We start from the raw sequence: 18,698 nt of genomic DNA, 5'->3' as shown, positions 1-18,698 counted from the left end.
CAAAATCTAAACGACAAAATATAAAGTCTACCGCACCACGGATTCCCAGACAGTCTCCCACACTGGTACTAGCGAGGCCTTAAGCTGTGTAACTTCTGCGATTTGACGAGAGCAGGCACATTCAGCTTAGAATGGCCATTGACATTAAATGCTTTAATCCATAGTCCTTTTTAATCGATTGTGAAACAAAATCTAAACGACATAATAAAAAGTCAACCGCACCACGGATTCCCAGACAGTCTCCCACACTGGTACTAGCGAGGCCTTAAGCTGTGTAACTTCTGCGATCTGACGAGAGCAGGCACATTCAGCTTAGAATGGCCATTGACATTAAATGCTTTAATCCATAGTCCTTTTTAATCGATTGTGAAACAAAATCTAAACGACATAATAAAAAGTCAACCCACCACGGATTCCCAGACAGTCTCCCACACTGGTACTAGCGAGGCGTTAATCTGTGTAACTTCTGCGATCTAACGAAAGCAGGCACATTCAGCTTAGAATGGCCATTGACATTAAATGGTTTAATCCATAGTCCTTTTTAATCGATTGTGAAACAAAATCTAAACGACATAATAAAAAGTCAACCGCACCACGGATTCCCAGACAGTCTCCCACACTGGTACTAGCGAGGCCTTAAGCTGTGTAACTTCTGCGATCTGACGAGAGCAGGCACATTCAGCTTAGAATGGCCATTGACATTAAATGCTTTAATCCATAGTCCTTTTTAATCGATTGTGAAACAAAATCTAAACGACATAATAAAAAGGCAACCGCACCACGGATTTCCAGACAGTCTCCCACACTGGTACTAGCGAGGCCTTAAGCTGTGTAACTTCTGCGATCGGACGAGAGCAGGCACATTCAGCTTAGAATGGCCATTGACATTAAATGCTTTAATCCATAGTCCTTTTTAATCGATTGTGAAACAAAATCTAAACGACATAATAAAAAGTCAACCGCACCACGGATTCCCAGACAGTCTCCCACACTGGTACTAGCGAGGCGTTAAGCTGTGTAACTTCTGCGATCTAACGAAAGCAGGCACATTCAGCTTAGAATGGCCATTGACATTAAATGCTTTAATCCATAGTCCTTTTTAATCGATTGTGAAACAAAATCTAAACGACATAATAAAAAGTCAACCGCACCACGGATTCCCAGACAGTCTCCCACACTGGTACTAGCGAGGCCTTAAGCTGTGTAACTTCTGCGATCTGACGAGAGCAGGCACATTCAGCTTAGAATGGCCATTGACATTAAATGCTTTAATCCATAGTCCTTTTTAATCGATTGTGAAACAAAATCTAAACGACATAATAAAAAGTCTACCGCACCACGGATTCCCAGACAGTCTCCCACACTGGTACTAGCGAGGCCTTAAGCTGTGTAACTTCTGCGATCTGACGAGAGCAGGCACATTCAGCTTAGAATGGCCATTGACATTAAATGCTTTAATCCATAGTCCTTTTTAATCGATTGTGAAACAAAATCTAAACGACATAATAAAAAGTCTACTGCACCACGGATTCCCAGATAGTCTCCCACACTGGTACTAGCGAGGCCTTAAGCTGTGTAACTTCTGCGATCTGACGAGAGCAGGCACATTCAGCTTAGAATGGCCATTGACATTAAATGCTTTAATCCATAGTCCTTTTTAATCGATTGTGAAACAAAATCTAAACGACATAATAAAAAGTCAACCGCACCACGGATTCCCAGACAGTCTCCCACACTGGTACTAGCGAGGCCTTAAGCTGTGTAACTTCTGCGATCTGACGAGAGCAGGCACATTCAGCTTAGAATGGCCATTGACATTAAATGCTTTAATCCATAGTCCTTTTTAATCGATTGTGAAACAAAATCTAAACGACATAATAAAAAGTCTACCGCACCACGGATTCCCAGACAGACTCCCACACTGGTACTAGCGAGGCCTTAAGCTGTGTAACTTCTGCGATCTGACGAGAGCAGGCACATTCAGCTTAGAATGGCCATTGACATTAAATGCTTTAATCCATAGTCCTTTTTAATCGATTGTGAAACAAAATCTAAACGACATAATAAAAAGGCAACCGCACCACGGATTCCCAGACAGTCTCCCACACTGGTACTAGTGAGGCCTTAAGCTGTGTAACTTCTGCGATCTGACGAGAGCAGGCACATTCAGCTTAGAATGGCCATTGACATTAAATGCTTTAATCCATAGTCCTTTTTAATCGATTGTGAAACAAAATCTAAACGACATAATAAAAAGTCAACCGCACCACGGATTCCCAGACAGTCTCCCACACTGGTACTAGCGAGGCGTTAAGCTGTGTAACTTCTGCGATCTAACGAAAGCAGGCACATTCAGCTTAGAATGGCCATTGACATTAAATGCTTTAATCCATAGTCCTTTTTAATCGATTGTGAAACAAAATCTAAACGACATAATAAAAAGTCAACCGCACCACGGATTCCCAGACAGTCTCCCACACTGGTACTAGCGAGGCCTTAAGCTGTGTAACTTCTGCGATCTGACGAGAGCAGGCACATTCAGCTTGGAATGGCCATTGACATTAAAAGCCTTAATCCATAGTCCTATTTAATCTATTGTGAAACAAAATCTAAACAACATAATAAAAAGTCAACCGCACCACGGATTCCCAGACAGTCTCCCACACTGGTACTAGCGAGGCCTTAAGATGTGTAACTTCTGCGATCTGACGAGAGCAGGCACATTCAGCTTAGAATGGCTATTGACATTAAATGCTTTAATCCATAGTCCTTTTTAATCGATTGTGAAACAAAATCTAAACGACATAATAAAAAGTCAACCACACCACGGATTCCCAGACAGTCTCCCACACTGGTACTAGCGAGGCCTTAAGATGTGTAACTTCTGCGATCTGACGAGAGCAGGCACATTCAGCTTAGAATGGCTATTGTCATTAAATGCTTTAATCCATAGTCCTTTTTAATCGATTGTGAAACAAAATCTAAACGACATAATAAAAAGGCAACCGCACCACGGATTCCCAGACAGTCTCCCACACTGGTACTAGCGAGGCCTTAAGCTGTGTAACTTCTGCGATCTGACGAGAGCAGGCACATTCAGCTTAGAATGGCCATTAACATTAAATGCTTTAATCCATAGTCCTTTTTAATCGATTATGAAACAAAATCTAAACGACATAATATAAAGTCTACCGCACCACGGATTCCCAGACAGTCTCCCACACTGGTACTAGCGAGGCCTTAAGCTGTGTAACTTCTGCGATCTAACGAGAGCAGGCACATTCAGCTTAGAATGGCCATTGACATTAAATGCTTTAATCCATAGTCCTTTTTAATCGATTGTGAAACAAAATCTAAACGACATAATAAAAAGTCAACCGCACGACGAATTCCCAGACAGTCTCCCACACTGGTACTAGCGAGGCCTTAAGCTGTGTAACTTCTGCGGTCTGACGAGAGCAGGCACATTCAGCTTAGAATGGCCATTGACATTAAAAGCCTTAATCCATAGTCCTATTTAATCTATTGTAAAACAAAATCTAAACAACATAATAAAAAGTCAACCGCACCACGGATTCCCAGACAGTCTCCCACACTGATACTAGCGAGGCCTTAAGCTGTGTAACTTCTGCGATCTGACGAGAGCAGGCACATTAAGCTTAGAATGGCCATTGACATTAAAAGCCTTAATCCATAGTCCTATTTAATCTATTGTGAAACAAAATCTAAACAACATAATAAAAAGTTAACCGCACCACGGATTCCCAGACAGTCTCCCACACTGGTACTAGCGAGGCCTTAAGCTGTGTAACTTCTGCGATCTGACGAGAGCAGGAACATTCAGCTTAGAATGGCCATTGACATTAAATGCTTTAATCCATAGTCCTTTTTAATCGATTGTGAAACAAAATCTAAACGACATAATAAAAATTCAACCGCACCACGGATTCCCAGACAGTCTCCCACACTGGTACTAGCGAGGCCTTAATCTCTGTAACTTCTGCAATCTGACGAGAGCAGGCACATTCAGCTTAAAATGGCCATTGACATTAAATGCTTTAATCCATAGTCCTTTTTAATCGATTGTGAAACAAAATCTAAACGACATAATAGAAAGTCAACCGCACCACGGATTCCCAGACAGTCTCACACACTGGTACTAGCGAGGCCTTAAGCTGTGTAACTTCTGCGATCTGATGAGAGCAGGGACATTCAGCTTGGAATGGCCATTGACATTAAATGCTTTAATCCATAGTCCTTTTTAATCGATTGTGAAACAAAATCTAAACTACATAATAAAAAGTCAACCGCACCACGGATTCCCAGACAGTCTCCCACACTGGTACTAGCGAGGCCTTAAGCTGTGTAACTTCTGCGATCTGACGAGAGCAGACACATTCAGCTTAGAATGGCAATTGACGTTAAATGCTTTAATCCATAGTCCTATTTAATCTATTGTGAAACAAAATCTAAACGACATAATAAAAAGTCAACCGCACCACGGATTCCCAGACAGTCTCCCACACTGGTACTAGCGAGGCCCTAAGCTGTGTAACTTCTGCGATCTGACGAGAGCAGGCACATTCAGCTTAAAATGGCCATTGACATTAAATGCTTTAATCCATAGTCCTTTTTAATCGATTGTGAAACAAAATCTAAACGACATAATAAAAAGTCAACCGCACCACGGATTCCCAGACAGTCTCCCACACTGGTACTAGCGAGGCCTTAAGCTGTGTAACTTCTGCGTTCTGACGAGAGCAGGCACATTCAGCTTAGAATGGCCATTGACATTAAATGCTTTAATCCATAGTCCTATTTAATCTATTGTGAAACAAAATCTAAACGACATAATAAAAAGTCAACCGCACCACGGATTCCCAGACAGTCTCCCACACTGGTACTAGCGAGGCCCTAAGCTGTGTAACTTCTGTGATCTGACGAGAGCAGGCACATTCAGCTTAAAATGGCCATTGACATTAAATGCTTTAATCCATAGTCCTTTTTAATCGATTGTGAAACAAAATCTAAACGACATAATAAAAAGTCAACTGCACCACGGATTCCCAAACAGTCTCCCACACTGGTACTAGCGAGGCCCTAAGCTGTGTAACTTCTGCGATCTGACGAGAGCAGGCACATTCAGCTTAGAATGGCCATTGACATTAAATGCTTTAATCCATAGTCCTTTTTGATCGATTGTGAAACAAAATCTAAACGACATAATAAAAAGTCAACCGCACCACGGATTCCCAGACAGTCTCCCACACTGGTACTAGCGAGGCCTTAAGCTGTGTAACTTCTGCGATCTGACGAGAGCAGGCACATTCAGCTTAGAATGGCCATTGACATTAAATGCTTTAATCCATAGTCCTTTTTAATCGATTGTGAAACAAAATCTAAACGACATAATAAAAAGTCAACCGCACCACGGATTTTGCAGACAGTCTCCCACACTGGTACTAGCGAGGCCTTCAGCTGTGTAACTTCTGCGATCTGACGAGAGCAGACACATTCAGCTTAGAATGGCCATTGACGTTAAATGCTTTAATCCATAGTCCTATTTAATCTATTGTGAAACAAAATCTAAACGACATAATAAAAAGTCAACCGCACCACGGATTCCCAGACAGTCTCCAACACTGGTACTAGCGAGGCGTTACGCTGTGTAACTTCTGCGATCTAACGAGAGCAGGCACATTCAGCTTAGAATGGCCATTGACATTAAATGCTTTAATCCATAGTCCTTTTTAATCGATTGTGAAACAAAATCTAAACGACATAATAAAAAGTCAACCGCACCACGGATTCCCAGACAGTCTCCCACACTGGTACTAGCGAGGCCTTAAGCTGTGTAACTTCTGCGATCTGACGAGAGCAGGCACATTCAGCTTAGAATGGCCATTGACATTAAAAGCCTTAATCCATAGTCCTATTTAATCTATTGTGAAACAAAATCTAAACAACATAATAAAAAGGCAACCGCACCACGGATTCCCAGACAGTCTCACACACTGGTACTAGCGAGGCCTTAAGCTGTGTAACTTCTGCGATCTGACGAGAGCAGGGACATTCAGATTAGAATGGCCATTGACATTAAATGCTTTAATCCATAGTCCTTTTTAATCGATTGTGAAACAAAATCTATACGACATAATAAAAATTCAACCGCACCACGGATTCCCAGACAGTCTCCCACACTGGTACTAGCGAGGCCTTAAGCTGTGTAACTTCTGCAATCTGACGAGAGCAGGCACATTCAGCTTAGAATGGCCTTTGACGTTAAATCCTTTAATCCATAGTCCTATTTAATCGATTGTGAAACAAAATCTAAACGACATAATAAAATTTCAACCGCACCACGGATTCCCAGACAGTCTCCCACACTGGTACTAGCGAGGCCTTAAGCAGTGTAACTTCTGCGTTCTGACGAGAGCAGGCACATTCAGCTTAGAATGGCCATTGACGTTAAATGCTTTAATCCATAGTCCTATTTAATCTATTGTGAAACAAAATCTAAACGGCATAATTAAAAGTCAACCGCACCATGGATTCCCAGACAGTCTCCCACACTGGTACTAGCGAGGCCCTAAGCTGTGTAACTTCTGCGATCTGACGAGAGCAGGCACATTCAGCTTAAAATGGTCATTGATATTAAATGCTTTAATCCATAGTCCTTTTTAATCGATTGTGAAACAAAATCTAAACGACATAATAAAAAGTCAACCGCACCACGGATTCCCAGACAGTCTCCCACACTGGTACTAGCGAGGCCTTAAGCTGTGTAACTTCTGCGATCTGACGAGAGCAGGCACATTCAGCTTAGAATGGCCATTGACATTAAATGCTTTAATCCATAGTCCTTTTTAATCGATTGTGAAACAAAATCTAAACGACATAATAAAAATTCAACCACACCACGGATTCCCAGACAGTCTCCCACACTGGTACTAGCGAGGCCTTAAGCTGTGTAACTTCTGCGATCTGACGAGAGCAGGCACATTCAGCTTAGAATGGCCATTGACGTTAAATGCTTTAATCCATAGTCCTATTTAATCTATTGTGAAACAAAATCTAAACGACATAATAAAAAGTCAACCGCACCACGGATTCCCAGACAGTCTCCCACACTGGTACTAGCGAGGCGTTAAGCTGTGTAACTTCTGCGATCTAACGAGAGCAGGGACATTCAGCTTAGAATGGCCATTTACATTAAATGCTTTAATCCATAGTCCTTTTTAATCGATTGTGAAACAAAATCTAAACGACATAATAAAAAGTCAACCGCACCACGGATTCCCAGACAGTCTCCCACACTAGTACTAGCGAGGCCTTAAGCTGTGTAACTTCTGCGATCTGACGAGAGCAGGGACATTCAGCTTAGAATGGCCATTGACATTAAATGCTTTAATCCACAGTCCTTTTTAATCGATTGTGAAACAAAATCTAAACGACATAATAAAAATTCAACCGCACCACGGATTCCCAGACAGTCTCCCACACTGGTACTAGCGAGGCCTTAAGCTGTGTAATTTCTGCGATCTGACGAGAGCAGGCACATTCAGCTTAGAATGGCCATTGACGTAAAACGCTTTAATCCATAGTCCTATTTAATCTATTGTGAAACAAAATCTAAACGACATAATAAAAAGTCAACCGCACCACGGATTCCCAGACAGTCTCCCACACTGGTACTAGCGAGGCGTTAAGCTGTGTAACTTCTGCGATCTAACGAGAGCAGGCACATTCAGCTTAGAATGGCCATTGACATTAAATGCTTTAATCCATAGTCCTTTTTAATCGATTGTGAAACAAAATCTAAACGACATAATAAAAAGTCAACCGCACCACGGATTCCCAGCCAGTCTCCCACACTGGTACTAGCGAGGCCTTAAGCTGTGTAACTTCTGCGAACTGACGAGAGCAGGGACATTCAGCTTAGAATGGCCATTGACATTAAATGCTTTAATCCATAGTCCTTTTTAATCGATTGTGAAACAAAATCTAAACGACATAATAAAAATTCAACCACACCACGGACTCCCAGACAGTCACCCACACTGGTACTAGCGAGGCCTTAAGCTGTGTAACTTCTGCGAACTGACGAGAGCAGGCACATTCAGCTTAGAATGGCCATTGACTTTAAATGCTTTAATCCATAGTCCTATTTAATCTATTGTGAAACAAAATCTAAACAACATAATAAAAAGTCAACCGCACCACGGATTCCCAGACAGTCTCCCACACTGGTACTAGCGAGGCGTTAAGCTGTGTAACTTCTGCGATCTAACGAGAGCAGGCACATTCAGCTTAGAATGGCCATTGACATTAAATGCTTTAATCCATAGTCCTTTTTAATCGATTGTGAAACAAAATCTAAACGACATAATAAAAAGTCAACCGCACCACGAATTCCCAGACAGTCTCCCACACTGGTACTAGCGAGGCCTTAAGCTGTGTAACTTCTGCGGTCTGACGAGAGCAGGCACATTCAGCTTAGAATGGCCATTGACATTAAAAGCCTTAATCCATAGTCCTATTTAATCTATTGTAAAACAAAATCTAAACAACATAATAAAAAGTCAACCGCACCACGGATTCCCAGACAGTCTCCCACACTGGTACTAGCGAGGCCTTAAGCTGTGTAACTTCTGCGATCTGACGAGAGCAGGCACATTAAGCTTAGAATGGCCATTGACATTAAAAGCCTTAATCCATAGTCCTATTTAATCTATTGTGAAACAAAATCTAAACAACATAATAAAAAGTTAACCGCACCACGGATTCCCAGACAGTCTCCCACACTGGTACTAGCGAGGCCTTAAGCTGTGTAACTTCTGCGATCTGACGAGAGCAGGAACATTCAGCTTAGAATGGCCATTGACATTAAATGCTTTAATCCATAGTCCTTTTTAATCGATTGTGAAACATAATCTAAACGACATAATAAAAATTCAACCGCACCACGGATTCCCAGACAGTCTCCCACACTGGTACTAGCGAGGCCTTAATCTCTGTAACTTCTGCAATCTGACGAGAGCAGGCACATTCAGCTTAAAATGGCCATTGACATTAAATGCTTTAATCCATAGTCCTTTTTAATCGATTGTGAAACAAAATCTAAACGACATAATAAAAAGTCAACCGCACCACGGATTCCCAGACAGTCTCCCACACTGGTACTAGCGAGGCCTTAAGCTGTGTAACTTCTGCGATCTGATGAGAGCAGGGACATTCAGCTTGGAATGGCCATTGACATTAAATGCTTTAATCCATAGTCCTTTTTAATCGATTGTGAAACAAAATCTAAACTACATAATAAAAAGTCAACCGCACCACGGATTCCCAGACAGTCTCCCACACTGGTACTAGCGAGGCCTTAAGCTGTGCAACTTCTGCGATCTGACGAGAGCAGGGACATTCAGCTTAGAATGGCCATTGACATTAAAAGCCTTAATCCATAGTCCTATTTAATCTATTGTGAAACAAAATCTAAACAACATAATAAAAAGTTAACCGCACCACGGATTCCCAGACAGTCTCCCACACTGGTACTAGCGAGGCCTTAATCTCTGTAACTTCTGCAATCTGACGAGAGCAGGCACATTCAGCTTAAAATGGCCATTGACATTAAATGCTTTAATCCATAGTCCTTTTTAATCGATTGTGAAACAAAATCTAAACGACATAATAAAAAGTCAACCGCACCACGGATTCCCAGACAGTCTCCCACACTGGTACTAGCAAGGCCTTAAGCTGTGTAACTTCTGCGATCTGATGAGAGCAGGGACATTCAGCTTAGAATGGCCATTGACATTAAATGCTTTAATCCATAGTCCTTTTTAATCGATTGTGAAACAAAATCTAAACTACATAATAAAAAGTCAACCGCACCACGGATTCCCAGACAGTCTCCCACACTGGTACTAGCGAGGCCTTAAGCTGTGTAACTTCTGCGATCTGACGAGAGCAGGCACATTCAGCTTAGAATGGCCATTGACATTAAAAGCCTTAATCCATTGACATTAAAAGCCTTAATCCATAGTCCTATTTAATCTATTGTGAAACAAAATCTAAACAACATAATAAAAAGTCAACCGCACCACGGATTCCCAGACAGTCTCCCACACTGGTACTAGCGAGGCCTTAAGCTGTGTAACGTCTGCGATCTGACGAGAGCAGGGACATTCAGCTTAGAATGGCCATTGACATTAAATGCTTTAATCCATAGTCCTATTTAATCGATTGTGAAACAAAATCTAAACGACATAATAAAAATTCAACCGCACCACGGATTCCCAGACAGTCTCCCACACTGGTACTAGTGAGGCCTTAAGCTGTGTAACTTCTGCGATCTGACGAGAGCAGGCACATTCAGCTTAGAATGGCCATTGACATAAAACGCTTTAATCCATAGTCCTATTTAATCTATTGTGAAACAAAATCTAAACGACATAATAAAAAGTCAACTGCACCCGGATTCCCAGACAGTCTCCCACACTGGTACTAGCGAGGCCTTAAGCTGTGCAACTTCTGCGATCTGACGAGAGCAGGGACATTCAGCTTAGAATGGCCATTGACATTAAATGCTTTAATCCATAGTCCTTTTTAATCGATTGTGAAACAAAATCTAAACGACATAATAAAAATTCAACCGCACCACGGACTCCCAGACAGTCTCCCACACTGGTACTAGCGAGGCCTTAAGCTGTGTAACTTCTGCGAACTGACGAGAGCAGGCACATTCAGTTTAGAATGGCCATTGACTTTAAGTGCTTTAATCCATAGTCCTATTTAATCTATTGTGAAACAAAATCTAAACGACATAATAAAAAGTCAACCGCACCACGGATTCCCAGACAGTCTCCCACAATGGTACTAGCGAGGCGTTAAGCTGTGTAACTTCTGCGATCTAACGAGAGCAGGCACATTCAGCTTAGAATGGCCATTGACTTTAAAAGCCTTAATCCATAGTCCTATTTAATCTATTGTAAAACAAAATCTAAACAACATAATAAAAAGTCAACCGCACCACGGATTCCCAGACAGTCTCCCACACTGGTACTAGCGAGGCCTTAAGCTGTGTAACTTCTGCGATCTGACGAGAGCAGGCACATTAAGCTTAGAATGGCCATTGACATTAAAAGCCTTAATCCATAGTCCTATTTAATCTATTGTGAAACAAAATCTAAACAACATAATAAAAAGTTAACCGCACCACGGATTCCCAGACAGTCTCCCACACTGGTACTAGCGAGGCCTTAAGCTGTGTAACTTCTGCGATCTGACGAGAGCAGGGACATTCAGCTTGGAATGGCCATTGACATTAAATGCTTTAATCCATAGTCCTTTTTAATCGATTGTGAAACAAAATCTAAACGACATAATAAAAATTCAACCGCACCACGTATTCCCAGACAGTCTCCCACACTGGTACTAGCGAGGCCTTAATCTCTGTAACTTCTGCAACCTGACGAGAGCAGGCACATTCAGCTTAGAATGGCCATTGACATTAAATGCTTTAATCCATAGTCCTTTTTAATCGATTGTGAAACAAAATCTAAACTACATAATAAAAAGTCAACCGCACCACGGATTCCCAGACAGTCTCCCACACTGGTACTAGCGAGGCCTTAAGCTGTGTAACTTCTGCGATCTGACGAGAGCAGGCACATTAAGCTTAGAATGGCCATTGACATTAAAAGCCTTAATCCATAGTCCTATTTAATCTATTGTGAAACAAAATCTAAACAACATAATAAAAAGTTAACCGCACCACGGATTCCCAGACAGTCTCCCACACTGGTACTAGCGAGGCCTTAAGCTGTGTAACTTCTGCGATCTGACGAGAGCAGGGACATTCAGCTTGGAATGGCCATTGACATTAAATGCTTTAATCCATAGTCCTTTTTAATCGATTGTGAAACAAAATCTAAACGACATAATAAAAAGTCAACCGCACCACGGATTCCCAGACAGTCTCCCACACTGGTACTAGCAAGGCCTTAAGCTGTGTAACTTCTGCGATCTGATGAGAGCAGGGACATTCAGCTTAGAATGGCCATTGACATTAAATGCTTTAATCCATAGTCCTTTTTAATCGATTGTGAAACAAAATCTAAACTACATAATAAAAAGTCAACCGCACCACGGATTCCCAGACAGTCTCCCACACTGGTACTAGCGAGGCCTTAAGCTGTGTAACTTCTGCGATCTGACGAGAGCAGGCACATTCAGCTTAGAATGGCCATTGACATTAAAAGCCTTAATCCATTGACATTAAAAGCCTTAATCCATAGTCCTATTTAATCTATTGTGAAACAAAATCTAAACAACATAATAAAAAGTCAACCGCACCACGGATTCCCAGACAGTCTCCCACACTGGTACTAGCGAGGCCTTAAGCTGTGTAACGTCTGCGATCTGACGAGAGCAGGGACATTCAGCTTAGAATGGCCATTGACATTAAATGCTTTAATCCATAGTCCTATTTAATCGATTGTGAAACAAAATCTAAACGACATAATAAAAATTCAACCGCACCACGGATTCCCAGACAGTCTCCCACACTGGTACTAGTGAGGCCTTAAGCTGTGTAACTTCTGCGATCTGACGAGAGCAGGCACATTCAGCTTAGAATGGCCATTGACATAAAACGCTTTAATCCATAGTCCTATTTAATCTATTGTGAAACAAAATCTAAACGACATAATAAAAAGTCAACTGCACCCCGGATTCCCAGACAGTCTCCCACACTGGTACTAGCGAGGCGTTAAGCTGTGTAACTTCTGCGATCTAACGAGAGCAGGGACATTCAGCTTAGAATGGCCATTGACATTAAATGCTTTAATCCATAGTTCTTTTTAATCGATTGTGAAACAAAATCTAAACGACATAATAAAAAGTCAACCGCACCACGGACTCCCAGACAGTCTCCCACACTGGTACTAGCGAGGCCTTAAGCTGTGCAACTTCTGCGATCTGACGAGAGCAGGGACATTCAGCTTAGAATGGCCATTGACATTAAATGCTTTAATCCATAGTCCTTTTTAATCGATTGTGAAACAAAATCTAAACGACATAATAAAAATTCAACCGCACCACGGACTCCCAGACAGTCTCCCACACTGGTACTAGCGAGGCCTTAAGCTGTGTAACTTCTGCGAACTGACGAGAGCAGGCACATTCAGTTTAGAATGGCCATTGACTTTAAGTGCTTTAATCCATAGTCCTATTTAATCTATTGTGAAACAAAATCTAAACGACATAATAAAAAGTCAACCGCACCACGGATTCCCAGACAGTCTCCCACAATGGTACTAGCGAGGCGTTAAGCTGTGTAACTTCTGCGATCTAACGAGAGCAGGCACATTCAGCTTAGAATGGCCATTGACATTAAAAGCCTTAATCCATAGTCCTATTTAATCTATTGTAAAACAAAATCTAAACAACATAATAAAAAGTCAACCGCACCACGGATTCCCAGACAGTCTCCCACACTGGTACTAGCGAGGCCTTAAGCTGTGTAACTTCTGCGATCTGACGAGAGCAGGCACATTAAGGTTAGAATGGCCATTGACATTAAAAGCCTTAATCCATAGTCCTATTTAATCTATTGTGAAACAAAATCTAAACAACATAATAAAAAGTTAACCGCACCACGGATTCCCAGACAGTCTCCCACACTGGTACTAGCGAGGCCTTAAGCTGTGTAACTTCTGCGATCTGACGAGAGCAGGGACATTCAGCTTAGAATGGCCATTGACATTAAATGCTTTAATCCATAGTCCTTTTTAATCGATTGTGAAACAAAATCTAAACTACATAATAAAAAGTCAACCGCACCACGGATTCCCAGACAGTCTCCCACACTGGTACTAGCGAGGCCTTAAGCTGTGTAACTTCTGCGATCTGACGAGAGCAGAGACATTCAGCTTAGAATGGCCATTGACGTTAAATGCTTTAATCCATAGTCCTATTTAATCTATTGTGAAACAAAATCTAAACGACATAATGAAAAGTCAACCGCACCACGGATTCCCAGACAGTCTCCCACACTGGTACTAGCGAGGCCTTAAGGTGTGTAACTTCTGCGATCTGACGAGAGCAGGCACATTCAGCTTAGAATGGCCATTGACATTAAAAGCCTTAATCCATTGACATTAAAAGCCTTAATCCATAGTCCTATTTAATCTATTGTGAAACAAAATCTAAACTACATAATAAAAAGTCAACCGCACCACGGATTCTCAGACAGTCTCCCACACTGGTACTAGCGAGGCCTTAAGCTGTGTAACTTCTGCAATCTGACGAGAGCAGGCACATTCAGCTTAGAAAGGCCATTGACATTAAATGCTTTAATCCATAGTCCTTTTAATCGATTGTGAAACAAAATCTAAACGACATAATAAAAAGTCAACCGCACCACGGATTCCCAGACAGTCTCCCACACTGGTACTAGCAAGGCCTTAAGCTGTGTAACTTCTGCGATCTGACGAGAGCAGGGACATTCAGGTTAGAATGGCCATTGACATTAAATGCTTTAATCCATAGTCCTTTTTAATCGATTGTGAAACAAAATCTAAACGACATAATAAAAATTCAACCGCACCACGGATTCCCAGACAGTCTCCCACACTGGTACTAGCGAGGCCTTAAGCTGTGTAACTTCTGCGATCTGACGAGAGCAGGCACATTCAGCTTAGAATGGCCATTGATGTTAAATGCTTTAATCCATAGTCCTATTTAATCTATTGTGAAACAAAATCTAAACGACATAATAAAAAGTCAACCGCACCACGGATTCCCAGACAGTCTCCCACACTGGTACTAGCGAGGCGTTAAGCTGTGTAACTTCTGCGATCTAACGAGATCAGGCACATTCAGCTTAGAATGGCCATTGACATTAAATGCTTTAATCCATAGTCCTTTTTAATCGATTGTGAAACAAAATCTAAACGACATAATAAAAAGTCAACCGCACCACGGATTCCCAGACAAGTCTCCCACACTGGTACTAGCGAGGCCTTACGCTGTGTAACTTCTGCGATCTGACGAGAGCAGGCACATTCAGCTTAGAATGGCCATCGACGTAAAACGCTTTAATCCATAGTCCAATTTAATCTATTGTGAAACAAAATCTAAACGACATAATAAAAAGTCAACCGCACCACGGATTCCCAGACAGTCTCCCACACTGGTACTAGCGAGGTGTTAAGCTGTGTAACTTCTGCGATCTAACGAGAGCAGGCACATTCAGCTTAGAATGGCCATTGACATTAAATGCTTTAATCCATAGTCCTTTTTAATCGATTGTGAAACAAAATCTAAACAACATAATAAAAAGTCAACCGCACCACGGATTCCCAGACAGTCTCCCACACTGGTACTAGCGAGGCCTTAAGCTGTGTAACTTCTGCGATCTGACGAGAGCAGGGACATTCAGCTTAGAATGGCCATTGACATTAAATGCTTTAATCCATAGTCCTTTTTAATCGATTGTGAAACAAAATCTAAACGACATAATAAAAATTCAACCGCACCACGGACTCCCAGACAGTCTCCCACACTGGTACTAGCGAGGCCTTAAGCTGTGTAACTTCTGCGAACTGACGAGAGCAGGCACATTCAGCTTAGAATGGCCATTGACTTTAAATGCTTTAATCCATAGTCCTATTTAATCTATTGTGAAACAAAATCTAAACGACATAATAAAAAGTCAACCGCACCACGGATTCCCAGACAGTCTCCCACACTGGTACTAGCGAGGCGTTAAGCTGTGTAACTTCTGCGATCTAACGAGAGCAGGCACATTCAGCTTAGAATGGCCATTGACATTAAATGCTTTAATCCATAGTCCTTTTTAATCGATTGTGAAACAAAATCTAAACGACATAATAAAAAGTCAAACGCACCACGGATTCCCAGACAGTCACCCACACTGGTACTAGCGAGGCCTTAAGCTGTGTAACTTCTGCGATCTGACGAGAGCAGGCACATTCAGCTTAGAATGGCCATTGACATTAAAAGCCTTAATCCATAGTCCTATTTAATCTATTGTAAAACAAAATCTAAACAACATAATAAAAAGTCAACCGCACCACGGATTCATAGACAGTCTCCCACACTGGTACTAGCGAGGCCTTAAGCTGTGTAACTTCTGCGATCTGACGAGAGCAGGCACATTAAGCTTAGAATAGCCATTTACATTAAAAGCCTTAATCCATAGTCCTATTTAATCTATTGTGAAACAAAATCTAAACAACATAATAAAAAGTTAACCGCACCACGGACTCCCAGACAGTCTCCCACACTGGTACTAGCGAGGCCTTAAGCTGTGTAACTTCTGCGAACTGACGAGAGCAGGCACATTCATCTTAGAATGGCCATTGACATTAAATGCTTTAATCCATAGTCCTATTTAATCTATTGTGAAACAAAATCTAAACGACATAATAAAAAGTCAACCGCACCACGGATTCCCAGACAGTCTCCCACACTGGTACTAGCGAGGCGTTAAGCTGTGTAACTTCTGCGATCTAACGAGAGCAGGCACATTCAGCTTAGAATGGCCATTTACATTAAATGCTTTAATCCATAGTCCTCTTTAATCGATTGTGAAACAAAATCTAAACGACATAATAAAAAGTCAAACGCACCACGGATTCCCTGACAGTCTCCCACACTGGTACTAGCGAGGCCTTAAGCTGTGTAACTTCTGCGATCTGACGAGAGCAGGCACATTCAGCTTAGAATGGCCATTGACATTAAAAGCCTTAATCCATTGACATTAAAAGCCTTAATCCATAGTCCTATTTAATCTATTGTGAAACAAAATCTAAACAACATAATAAAAAGTCAACCGCACCACGGATTCCCAGACAGTCTCCCACACTGGTACTAGCGAGGCCTTAAGCTGTGTAACTTCTGCGTTCTGACGAGAGCAGGCACATTCAGCTTTGAATGGCCATTGACATTAAATGCTTTAATCCATAGTCCTATTTAATCTATTGTGAAACAAAATCTAAACTACATAATAAAAAGTCAACCGCACCACGGATTCTCAGACAGTCTCCCACACTGGTACTAGCGAGGCCTTAAGCTGTGTAACTTCTGCGATCTGACGAGAGCAGGCACATTCAGCTTAGAATGGCCATTGACATTAAATGCTTTAATCCATAGTCCTTTTTAATCGATTGTGAAACAAAATCTAAACGACATAATAAAAAGTCAACCGCACCACGGATTCCCAGACAGTCTCCCACACTGGTACTAGCGAGGCCTTAAACTGTGTAACTTCTGCGATCTGACGAGAGCAGGGACATTCAGCTTAGAATGGCCATTGACATTAAATGCTTTAATCCATAGTCCTTTTTAATCGATTGTGAAACAAAATCTAAACGACATAATAAAAATTCAACCTCACCACGGATTCCCAGACAGTCTCCCACACTGGTACTAGCGAGGCCTTAAGCTGTGTAACTTCTGCGATCTGACGAGAGCAGGCACATTCAGCTTAGAATGGCCATTGACATTAAAAGCCTTAATCCATTGACATTAAAAGCCTTAATCCATAGTCCTATTTAATCTATTGTGAAACAAAATCTAAACAACATAATAAAAAGTCAACCGCACCACGGATTCCCAAACAGTCTCCCACACTGGTACTAGCGAGGCCTTAAGCTGTGTAACTTCTGCGATCTGACGTGAGCAGGGACATTCAGCTTAGAATGGCCATTGACATTAAATGCTTTAATCCATAGTCCTTTTTAATCGATTGTGAAACAAAATCTAAACGACATAATAAAAATTCAACCGCACCACGGATTCCCAGACAGTCTCCCACACTAGTACTAGCGAGGCCTTAAGCTGTGTAACTTCTGCGTTCTGACGAGAGCAGGCACATTCAGCTTTGAATGGCCATTGACATTAAATGCTTTAATCCATAGTCCTATTTAATCTATTGTGAAACAAAATCTAAACTACATAATAAAAAGTCAACCGCACCACGGATTCTCAGACAGTCTCCCACACTGGTACTAGCGAGGCCTTAAGCTGTGTAACTTCTGCGATCTGACGAGAGCAGGCACATTCAGCTTAGAATGGCCATTGACATTAAATGCTTTAATCCATAGTCCTTTTTAATCGATTGTGAAACAAAATCTAAACGACATAATAAGAAGTCAACCGCACCACGGATTCCCAGACAGTCTCCCACACTGGTACTAGCGAGGCCTTAAACTGTGTAACTTCTGCGATCTGATGAGAGCAGGGACATTCAGCTTAGAATGGCCATTGACATTAAATGCTTTAATCCATAGTCCTTTTTAATCGATTGTGAAACAAAATCTAAACGACATAATAAAAATTCAACCGCACCACGGATTCCCAGACAGTCTCCCACACTGGTACTAGCGAGGCCTTAAGCTGTGTAACTTTTACGATCTGACGAGAGCAGGCACATTCAGCTTAGAATGGCCATTGACGTTAAATGCTTTAATCCATAGTCCTATTTAATCTATTGTGAAACAAAATCTAAACGACATAATAAAAAGTCAACCGCACCACGGATTCCCAGACAGTTTCCCACACTGGTACTAGCGAGGCGTTAAGCTGTGTAATTTCTGCGATCTAACGAGAGAAGGCACATTCAGCTTAGAATGTCCATTGACATTAAAAGCCTTAATCCATAGTCCTAT

At 41.7% G+C, this 18,698-nt stretch overlaps 85 pseudogenes; all 85 read right to left on the bottom strand.

Annotated features, from left to right (window-relative positions):
- Nucleotides 1–24: 24 nt before the first annotated feature.
- On the bottom strand, nt 25–143 carry LOC142676188 (5S ribosomal RNA; annotated as a pseudogene).
- A 67-nt stretch (nt 144–210) lies between these two features.
- Nucleotides 211–329, bottom strand: LOC142676208 (5S ribosomal RNA; annotated as a pseudogene).
- A 252-nt stretch (nt 330–581) lies between these two features.
- Nucleotides 582–700, bottom strand: LOC142676195 (5S ribosomal RNA; annotated as a pseudogene).
- Nucleotides 701–767: 67 nt separating this feature from the next.
- On the bottom strand, nt 768–886 carry LOC142676159 (5S ribosomal RNA; annotated as a pseudogene).
- Nucleotides 887–953: 67 nt separating this feature from the next.
- LOC142676301 (5S ribosomal RNA) lies at nt 954–1,072 on the bottom strand (annotated as a pseudogene).
- Nucleotides 1,073–1,139: 67 nt separating this feature from the next.
- Nucleotides 1,140–1,258, bottom strand: LOC142676183 (5S ribosomal RNA; annotated as a pseudogene).
- Nucleotides 1,259–1,325: 67 nt separating this feature from the next.
- On the bottom strand, nt 1,326–1,444 carry LOC142675953 (5S ribosomal RNA; annotated as a pseudogene).
- A 67-nt stretch (nt 1,445–1,511) lies between these two features.
- On the bottom strand, nt 1,512–1,630 carry LOC142675945 (5S ribosomal RNA; annotated as a pseudogene).
- Nucleotides 1,631–1,697: 67 nt separating this feature from the next.
- LOC142676171 (5S ribosomal RNA) lies at nt 1,698–1,816 on the bottom strand (annotated as a pseudogene).
- Nucleotides 1,817–1,883: 67 nt separating this feature from the next.
- LOC142676077 (5S ribosomal RNA) lies at nt 1,884–2,002 on the bottom strand (annotated as a pseudogene).
- A 67-nt stretch (nt 2,003–2,069) lies between these two features.
- LOC142676036 (5S ribosomal RNA) lies at nt 2,070–2,188 on the bottom strand (annotated as a pseudogene).
- Nucleotides 2,189–2,255: 67 nt separating this feature from the next.
- Nucleotides 2,256–2,374, bottom strand: LOC142676303 (5S ribosomal RNA; annotated as a pseudogene).
- A 67-nt stretch (nt 2,375–2,441) lies between these two features.
- LOC142676021 (5S ribosomal RNA) lies at nt 2,442–2,560 on the bottom strand (annotated as a pseudogene).
- Nucleotides 2,561–2,627: 67 nt separating this feature from the next.
- Nucleotides 2,628–2,746, bottom strand: LOC142676091 (5S ribosomal RNA; annotated as a pseudogene).
- A 67-nt stretch (nt 2,747–2,813) lies between these two features.
- LOC142676246 (5S ribosomal RNA) lies at nt 2,814–2,932 on the bottom strand (annotated as a pseudogene).
- Nucleotides 2,933–2,999: 67 nt separating this feature from the next.
- On the bottom strand, nt 3,000–3,118 carry LOC142676086 (5S ribosomal RNA; annotated as a pseudogene).
- Nucleotides 3,119–3,185: 67 nt separating this feature from the next.
- On the bottom strand, nt 3,186–3,304 carry LOC142676002 (5S ribosomal RNA; annotated as a pseudogene).
- Nucleotides 3,305–3,371: 67 nt separating this feature from the next.
- LOC142676169 (5S ribosomal RNA) lies at nt 3,372–3,490 on the bottom strand (annotated as a pseudogene).
- Nucleotides 3,491–3,557: 67 nt separating this feature from the next.
- LOC142676132 (5S ribosomal RNA) lies at nt 3,558–3,676 on the bottom strand (annotated as a pseudogene).
- Nucleotides 3,677–3,743: 67 nt separating this feature from the next.
- Nucleotides 3,744–3,862, bottom strand: LOC142676055 (5S ribosomal RNA; annotated as a pseudogene).
- Nucleotides 3,863–4,115: 253 nt separating this feature from the next.
- On the bottom strand, nt 4,116–4,234 carry LOC142676233 (5S ribosomal RNA; annotated as a pseudogene).
- A 67-nt stretch (nt 4,235–4,301) lies between these two features.
- Nucleotides 4,302–4,420, bottom strand: LOC142675995 (5S ribosomal RNA; annotated as a pseudogene).
- A 67-nt stretch (nt 4,421–4,487) lies between these two features.
- On the bottom strand, nt 4,488–4,606 carry LOC142676078 (5S ribosomal RNA; annotated as a pseudogene).
- Nucleotides 4,607–4,673: 67 nt separating this feature from the next.
- Nucleotides 4,674–4,792, bottom strand: LOC142675973 (5S ribosomal RNA; annotated as a pseudogene).
- A 67-nt stretch (nt 4,793–4,859) lies between these two features.
- LOC142676224 (5S ribosomal RNA) lies at nt 4,860–4,978 on the bottom strand (annotated as a pseudogene).
- A 67-nt stretch (nt 4,979–5,045) lies between these two features.
- On the bottom strand, nt 5,046–5,164 carry LOC142675977 (5S ribosomal RNA; annotated as a pseudogene).
- Nucleotides 5,165–5,231: 67 nt separating this feature from the next.
- Nucleotides 5,232–5,350, bottom strand: LOC142676084 (5S ribosomal RNA; annotated as a pseudogene).
- Nucleotides 5,351–5,790: 440 nt separating this feature from the next.
- LOC142676157 (5S ribosomal RNA) lies at nt 5,791–5,909 on the bottom strand (annotated as a pseudogene).
- A 253-nt stretch (nt 5,910–6,162) lies between these two features.
- LOC142676322 (5S ribosomal RNA) lies at nt 6,163–6,281 on the bottom strand (annotated as a pseudogene).
- Nucleotides 6,282–6,348: 67 nt separating this feature from the next.
- LOC142676164 (5S ribosomal RNA) lies at nt 6,349–6,467 on the bottom strand (annotated as a pseudogene).
- A 253-nt stretch (nt 6,468–6,720) lies between these two features.
- Nucleotides 6,721–6,839, bottom strand: LOC142676145 (5S ribosomal RNA; annotated as a pseudogene).
- A 67-nt stretch (nt 6,840–6,906) lies between these two features.
- LOC142676155 (5S ribosomal RNA) lies at nt 6,907–7,025 on the bottom strand (annotated as a pseudogene).
- Nucleotides 7,026–7,278: 253 nt separating this feature from the next.
- LOC142676345 (5S ribosomal RNA) lies at nt 7,279–7,397 on the bottom strand (annotated as a pseudogene).
- A 67-nt stretch (nt 7,398–7,464) lies between these two features.
- Nucleotides 7,465–7,583, bottom strand: LOC142676033 (5S ribosomal RNA; annotated as a pseudogene).
- Nucleotides 7,584–7,650: 67 nt separating this feature from the next.
- On the bottom strand, nt 7,651–7,769 carry LOC142676211 (5S ribosomal RNA; annotated as a pseudogene).
- Nucleotides 7,770–7,836: 67 nt separating this feature from the next.
- LOC142676170 (5S ribosomal RNA) lies at nt 7,837–7,955 on the bottom strand (annotated as a pseudogene).
- Nucleotides 7,956–8,022: 67 nt separating this feature from the next.
- On the bottom strand, nt 8,023–8,141 carry LOC142676294 (5S ribosomal RNA; annotated as a pseudogene).
- Nucleotides 8,142–8,208: 67 nt separating this feature from the next.
- Nucleotides 8,209–8,327, bottom strand: LOC142676210 (5S ribosomal RNA; annotated as a pseudogene).
- A 67-nt stretch (nt 8,328–8,394) lies between these two features.
- LOC142675922 (5S ribosomal RNA) lies at nt 8,395–8,513 on the bottom strand (annotated as a pseudogene).
- A 67-nt stretch (nt 8,514–8,580) lies between these two features.
- Nucleotides 8,581–8,699, bottom strand: LOC142675975 (5S ribosomal RNA; annotated as a pseudogene).
- Nucleotides 8,700–8,766: 67 nt separating this feature from the next.
- LOC142676056 (5S ribosomal RNA) lies at nt 8,767–8,885 on the bottom strand (annotated as a pseudogene).
- A 253-nt stretch (nt 8,886–9,138) lies between these two features.
- On the bottom strand, nt 9,139–9,257 carry LOC142676020 (5S ribosomal RNA; annotated as a pseudogene).
- A 67-nt stretch (nt 9,258–9,324) lies between these two features.
- On the bottom strand, nt 9,325–9,443 carry LOC142676166 (5S ribosomal RNA; annotated as a pseudogene).
- A 253-nt stretch (nt 9,444–9,696) lies between these two features.
- LOC142675970 (5S ribosomal RNA) lies at nt 9,697–9,815 on the bottom strand (annotated as a pseudogene).
- A 67-nt stretch (nt 9,816–9,882) lies between these two features.
- On the bottom strand, nt 9,883–10,001 carry LOC142676133 (5S ribosomal RNA; annotated as a pseudogene).
- A 90-nt stretch (nt 10,002–10,091) lies between these two features.
- LOC142676081 (5S ribosomal RNA) lies at nt 10,092–10,210 on the bottom strand (annotated as a pseudogene).
- Nucleotides 10,211–10,277: 67 nt separating this feature from the next.
- Nucleotides 10,278–10,396, bottom strand: LOC142676095 (5S ribosomal RNA; annotated as a pseudogene).
- A 67-nt stretch (nt 10,397–10,463) lies between these two features.
- LOC142676331 (5S ribosomal RNA) lies at nt 10,464–10,581 on the bottom strand (annotated as a pseudogene).
- A 253-nt stretch (nt 10,582–10,834) lies between these two features.
- LOC142676227 (5S ribosomal RNA) lies at nt 10,835–10,953 on the bottom strand (annotated as a pseudogene).
- A 67-nt stretch (nt 10,954–11,020) lies between these two features.
- Nucleotides 11,021–11,139, bottom strand: LOC142675972 (5S ribosomal RNA; annotated as a pseudogene).
- Nucleotides 11,140–11,206: 67 nt separating this feature from the next.
- On the bottom strand, nt 11,207–11,325 carry LOC142676221 (5S ribosomal RNA; annotated as a pseudogene).
- A 253-nt stretch (nt 11,326–11,578) lies between these two features.
- LOC142675971 (5S ribosomal RNA) lies at nt 11,579–11,697 on the bottom strand (annotated as a pseudogene).
- A 67-nt stretch (nt 11,698–11,764) lies between these two features.
- LOC142676219 (5S ribosomal RNA) lies at nt 11,765–11,883 on the bottom strand (annotated as a pseudogene).
- Nucleotides 11,884–11,950: 67 nt separating this feature from the next.
- Nucleotides 11,951–12,069, bottom strand: LOC142675969 (5S ribosomal RNA; annotated as a pseudogene).
- Nucleotides 12,070–12,136: 67 nt separating this feature from the next.
- Nucleotides 12,137–12,255, bottom strand: LOC142676121 (5S ribosomal RNA; annotated as a pseudogene).
- A 90-nt stretch (nt 12,256–12,345) lies between these two features.
- Nucleotides 12,346–12,464, bottom strand: LOC142676080 (5S ribosomal RNA; annotated as a pseudogene).
- A 67-nt stretch (nt 12,465–12,531) lies between these two features.
- Nucleotides 12,532–12,650, bottom strand: LOC142676094 (5S ribosomal RNA; annotated as a pseudogene).
- A 67-nt stretch (nt 12,651–12,717) lies between these two features.
- On the bottom strand, nt 12,718–12,836 carry LOC142676278 (5S ribosomal RNA; annotated as a pseudogene).
- Nucleotides 12,837–12,903: 67 nt separating this feature from the next.
- On the bottom strand, nt 12,904–13,022 carry LOC142676217 (5S ribosomal RNA; annotated as a pseudogene).
- A 253-nt stretch (nt 13,023–13,275) lies between these two features.
- Nucleotides 13,276–13,394, bottom strand: LOC142676226 (5S ribosomal RNA; annotated as a pseudogene).
- Nucleotides 13,395–13,461: 67 nt separating this feature from the next.
- On the bottom strand, nt 13,462–13,580 carry LOC142676167 (5S ribosomal RNA; annotated as a pseudogene).
- Nucleotides 13,581–13,647: 67 nt separating this feature from the next.
- Nucleotides 13,648–13,766, bottom strand: LOC142676111 (5S ribosomal RNA; annotated as a pseudogene).
- Nucleotides 13,767–13,833: 67 nt separating this feature from the next.
- LOC142676103 (5S ribosomal RNA) lies at nt 13,834–13,952 on the bottom strand (annotated as a pseudogene).
- A 67-nt stretch (nt 13,953–14,019) lies between these two features.
- LOC142676061 (5S ribosomal RNA) lies at nt 14,020–14,138 on the bottom strand (annotated as a pseudogene).
- A 90-nt stretch (nt 14,139–14,228) lies between these two features.
- Nucleotides 14,229–14,347, bottom strand: LOC142676275 (5S ribosomal RNA; annotated as a pseudogene).
- Nucleotides 14,348–14,413: 66 nt separating this feature from the next.
- LOC142676206 (5S ribosomal RNA) lies at nt 14,414–14,532 on the bottom strand (annotated as a pseudogene).
- A 67-nt stretch (nt 14,533–14,599) lies between these two features.
- LOC142676034 (5S ribosomal RNA) lies at nt 14,600–14,718 on the bottom strand (annotated as a pseudogene).
- Nucleotides 14,719–14,785: 67 nt separating this feature from the next.
- Nucleotides 14,786–14,904, bottom strand: LOC142676319 (5S ribosomal RNA; annotated as a pseudogene).
- Nucleotides 14,905–14,971: 67 nt separating this feature from the next.
- LOC142676324 (5S ribosomal RNA) lies at nt 14,972–15,091 on the bottom strand (annotated as a pseudogene).
- Nucleotides 15,092–15,158: 67 nt separating this feature from the next.
- On the bottom strand, nt 15,159–15,277 carry LOC142676274 (5S ribosomal RNA; annotated as a pseudogene).
- A 67-nt stretch (nt 15,278–15,344) lies between these two features.
- On the bottom strand, nt 15,345–15,463 carry LOC142675928 (5S ribosomal RNA; annotated as a pseudogene).
- A 67-nt stretch (nt 15,464–15,530) lies between these two features.
- Nucleotides 15,531–15,649, bottom strand: LOC142676231 (5S ribosomal RNA; annotated as a pseudogene).
- A 67-nt stretch (nt 15,650–15,716) lies between these two features.
- LOC142676209 (5S ribosomal RNA) lies at nt 15,717–15,835 on the bottom strand (annotated as a pseudogene).
- Nucleotides 15,836–15,902: 67 nt separating this feature from the next.
- LOC142675978 (5S ribosomal RNA) lies at nt 15,903–16,021 on the bottom strand (annotated as a pseudogene).
- Nucleotides 16,022–16,460: 439 nt separating this feature from the next.
- On the bottom strand, nt 16,461–16,579 carry LOC142676316 (5S ribosomal RNA; annotated as a pseudogene).
- A 67-nt stretch (nt 16,580–16,646) lies between these two features.
- Nucleotides 16,647–16,765, bottom strand: LOC142676135 (5S ribosomal RNA; annotated as a pseudogene).
- A 90-nt stretch (nt 16,766–16,855) lies between these two features.
- On the bottom strand, nt 16,856–16,974 carry LOC142676009 (5S ribosomal RNA; annotated as a pseudogene).
- Nucleotides 16,975–17,041: 67 nt separating this feature from the next.
- LOC142676029 (5S ribosomal RNA) lies at nt 17,042–17,160 on the bottom strand (annotated as a pseudogene).
- Nucleotides 17,161–17,227: 67 nt separating this feature from the next.
- On the bottom strand, nt 17,228–17,346 carry LOC142676027 (5S ribosomal RNA; annotated as a pseudogene).
- Nucleotides 17,347–17,413: 67 nt separating this feature from the next.
- On the bottom strand, nt 17,414–17,532 carry LOC142676225 (5S ribosomal RNA; annotated as a pseudogene).
- Nucleotides 17,533–17,622: 90 nt separating this feature from the next.
- On the bottom strand, nt 17,623–17,741 carry LOC142676031 (5S ribosomal RNA; annotated as a pseudogene).
- A 67-nt stretch (nt 17,742–17,808) lies between these two features.
- Nucleotides 17,809–17,927, bottom strand: LOC142676158 (5S ribosomal RNA; annotated as a pseudogene).
- Nucleotides 17,928–17,994: 67 nt separating this feature from the next.
- LOC142676028 (5S ribosomal RNA) lies at nt 17,995–18,113 on the bottom strand (annotated as a pseudogene).
- Nucleotides 18,114–18,180: 67 nt separating this feature from the next.
- LOC142675964 (5S ribosomal RNA) lies at nt 18,181–18,299 on the bottom strand (annotated as a pseudogene).
- A 67-nt stretch (nt 18,300–18,366) lies between these two features.
- On the bottom strand, nt 18,367–18,485 carry LOC142676291 (5S ribosomal RNA; annotated as a pseudogene).
- Between the last annotated feature and the right edge of the window lie 213 nt (nt 18,486–18,698).

This window comes from Rhinoderma darwinii (genome assembly GCF_050947455.1).
Source record: "Rhinoderma darwinii isolate aRhiDar2 chromosome 2 unlocalized genomic scaffold, aRhiDar2.hap1 SUPER_2_unloc_28, whole genome shotgun sequence".
NCBI classification, from domain to species: Eukaryota; Metazoa; Chordata; class Amphibia; order Anura; family Rhinodermatidae; genus Rhinoderma; species Rhinoderma darwinii.
The sequence above is the reverse complement of the archived record's forward strand: the minus strand, read 5'-3'. Positions and strand labels throughout refer to the sequence as shown.